Genomic DNA, 3,765 nt, shown 5'->3' with positions numbered 1-3,765 from the left:
TCCCATGTCTTTGTTCAAAGAAAATCTGGGCAAGTTACTTGATTGGTTAAATCCAATAAGTAACACAATTGCTATCATGGGAGATTTCAATGATAATAATTTAAATTCTTCAACTATCTGCAAGTTTATGACCAACAAAGGGTTTGCCCAAAATGTCTCACAATCCACAACAGAGAAAGGCACATTAATTGATCATGTGTATGTTAAAACACCACATTATAATGTAGAATCAACAGTGTTGCCAACATATTTCAGTGACCGTGAGGGGATTGTATGTTCTTTCACATCTAAGTGTTAAATCAAAGTTCAGAGAAAGGTTAGGGGAGCACATTAGTGTATTTTATTGTTTCCAGAGATATTGTATCACCAGCACAGCATCATTAGAGATGAGGGTCGAAGGAGTGAGTCTGATCTGTTCAGTGCCATTTTGCGTGTTTTGTGACTCATCTATTGTATTTATTTAACTTTTATAGCTTACTATCATTGCATGTGTCCTGTATGAGTTATTGTATATTATGAATTTGTGTCCGGTAAAAAAAAAAAAAAAACGGGGTTGTTTTCCTTACAGCATATCATTACAACGGCACTTTTCAAGCATTCTCATTTTACCACTCCTTGTATTGTAACTCACTTGTCTCTAACAAGTGCCTTTTAATGTCCATTACAGAAATTTTCCTTGCTACATCCAGCCTTATCTGTCAGGGCCATGCAGTTTTCCCACTTTGTCTCACTGTATTTGTTTCTCATACTCCTAGTTCCCGACTCTGCTCACCCCACACACACCTTCCTGCAATCGGCTCATCGCCCCTCCCAGCCTACACACATACCACCATCAGTTCATCAGCTTTGCAGTACTACGGATCTTCACCCATCCAGTGACAGATTGTTAAAACGGTACAGACATGCTTCCGTCCTCTATGGTTTGGTGAGAACTTCTTTGTAATTGATGTGTACATTAACATGTCTTTTTCAATGTGCATAGGATCTTTCCTTGTCTGCTTGACTACAGTGCTCTTCATCCTCATGCCATTCCTGCCTGTCCATGCCATTCACCATCTGTGTTCTACTACCAGCCATCTTCTGCAAATAAATCTCACCTTTTATATCTTCGTCTTTTTTCTACTCTTAGGTCCACCCTGCAACACTGTAAGTTATGATTAGCCGTACTGGAAATAAATTTCATTAAATTGGTGCCATGTGATTTGTTTTGTTTTTTTTCTCTCCATGGCAATGTACATAAATTACGCCTTTTTATGTTAGTGACATGGATGCACAACCCACATTTGATGCGAGTCTGACACAATTTTCAGACAGAGGAACATCCCTTCCTACTGTAACGTTCCTCTATTTGCTGTGTCCTGAATGTGCAGAGCCTAAATCAGTTTAAGTAGCCAGCTCACCTGTGGCAAACCCTTGAGGAGAAGGCTCATGTGAATGCATCGTTCCTCTGACTGCTCTGTGTAGATATGTAAATGTGATGTACATTTTAGTTTACAAAGCATTTCTACCAGCTATGAGTTATTTATTCCTAAAGTTCTATGCATTGTCTTCTGTGTTAGATAAACCATAAACCAAAATATTTAACTGAAACTCCTGCCTTTTCTCATGTGTTCTAACATGCATGCCATTGAGGTGGTGATAGTAGTGGAACTACACTATCCTTCACAAAATCAGTATTCCTTCAAGCTAAATCTTCATAAACTGTAAAAGAAGCCCATTTTGCTATGTCACACACTGTTGAAACAAAGGTCTCGCCCTATATAAAAGACATGGCACAGCATTTTTGGTGAAATTTGGTACAGTTTTCACCATGTACACAACATTTATAATACATTCCTGTTTATGGCAAATAATGCTTTGCCACAACAAAAGGGTTTCATACCTCACAAGCTTCACAATCTAGCATCAGTGTGTTAGGGCTTTTCTGAGACTGTTCTGAATTGAATGTGAGCAACTAGAAGTAGTACATCACATCATAAATATTAGGTGCGTTTGACTTTATGCTGCGCAGCGCTGACTTTACATGAGGCATGCTGGTTTGAAATTGTCTGACCTTTGCCAGCGCTTCTAAACATCACCATGTCACATGACATTAAAGCCTTGATGAGTAAGGCGGCTTCAGATGCTGTTTTGTGGTTGCACAAAGTTGCAACCAGCATTTGCCTAATGTTGAGGCATTTGTCTTGTGCTGCGAGGTTAGGCATTGTTTAAAACCCACAGTAAGCTCGCGGTAGGTAGAATGTGTTAAACTTGACCAAGCACTTTTTTTTTTATACCCCGCCCCTGCAGTTGCCTGCTGCTCAGACTATTAAGTTAGTGAAAGTCAGCTGCAGTTATCTCGAACGCACCTATTGGCATGTAGATGTGTTTGGGGTGGGATCGTTACCAAGAACGTAACATTTTGCATAGATCTGAGCATGTACACAGTTATGATGACTTCCTCTTTCACAGCAAACCATGGAACCTCACTGCCACGCCACTGCCACTCCATTGAAGAAAAACACAAGCTTTACAACATGACATCAATGTGTTAAGAGTTTGTTGAGACGGTTTTGACGTAGATATAGCCTTGGAAGACGTGGTTCATCACAGCATAAAAGTCACTTCCTCTTGCCAGCAGGTGGCGCTATGACTGTGGGTGAATGTCGGCATGCACACTGAAGTTACAACAACTTCCTATTTCATGGCGACTCATCGACGCCACAGACACGCCCATCGCCAAAAATGAGCATTAAATCCAAAATGGCCGACTTCCTGTTGGGTTTAGGCTATGGCTCCAAGAGACTTTTTTGTGCGTCTGGACAAGATACACGTACCACAGAAAATTCGTGCACGTAGGTGAAACGTGCGGCGGGAGCTGCTTCATTAAAGGTCAATTCCTGTTGCCAGCAGGTGGCGCTATGACTGTGGGTGAATGTCGGCATGTACATGTGTTCAGGGCGGGACTCTCATCCTACATGTACAGTTTGGTCCAGTTTGGTCAAGTTGTTGTAACTTCAGTGTACATGCTCACATCTGAACCAAACTTTACGTGCTTGATAACTCTCCCACTCCGCAGACATCTACACACCAATACCGATTTATATTCATAGCGGCAAGTGCTATGTAGCTCCACATAGGGGACACAGGAAGTGACATATAACACCTTTATACGGCGTCGGAACCACGTAGCAAATTCACAGCCGCACCGGCAGAGCTCCAGAATATGCAACTCGGCCGGTTCACACCCGGACGCGCTACAAGTGCGAGGGCCCGCCCAACGCTGCTTGCAGCTTTAATAGCGATTGTTTTTGTGTTGGCAATCTGCTTTTCTCCATTTGCCGTGAGCTGGAATGAGCTAGAAACATGAAACTTGGCACAGTAACTCCAACAGATGTGCTCGTGCTTCTGTAGAAATATTACACCAATCGGCCACATGGTGGCGCTGTAATTGAGGCACAAAAACTACAGGTTTTGAAAGGCCGCCTACTTCTTACCATAAGTCCGATTGACTTGAAATTTTTCACAGAAGTCCAGCTCAATGTACTCTACAAAATACCCCAGGGTTTGTTAAGATCCGCCATTTTAGATTTTTTTAAAAACACATTTTTTATATCTCTTCCTACACCATAGCTCCAATTGCCACCAAATTTTCTCTGGATCATCATTGGCCTTAGCGTATATAAAGTTGTATAAAGCTTGTTGATAGCTCCTTTCGTTTTCAAGATATTGACCAATAAACATGTAAAGGGTGTGGCTCAGGACATAAATAGACAAGAATCCGCA

At 41.6% G+C, this 3,765-nt stretch overlaps 1 long non-coding RNA gene across 1 annotated transcript; it reads left to right on the top strand.

Moving 5' to 3' along the window:
• Positions 1–6: 6 nt before the first annotated feature.
• Positions 7–1,105, top strand: LOC123980854. Its single transcript, XR_006827573.1, has 2 exons — positions 7–894; positions 983–1,105. It is a non-coding gene; the product is annotated as an uncharacterized LOC123980854 (long non-coding RNA).
• Positions 1,106–3,765: the final 2,660 nt, after the last annotated feature.

Source organism: Micropterus dolomieu, linkage group LG01 (assembly GCF_021292245.1).
Source record: "Micropterus dolomieu isolate WLL.071019.BEF.003 ecotype Adirondacks linkage group LG01, ASM2129224v1, whole genome shotgun sequence".
Classification (NCBI taxonomy): domain Eukaryota; kingdom Metazoa; phylum Chordata; class Actinopteri; order Centrarchiformes; family Centrarchidae; genus Micropterus; species Micropterus dolomieu.
This window is presented reverse-complemented; position numbering and strand designations above follow the sequence as displayed.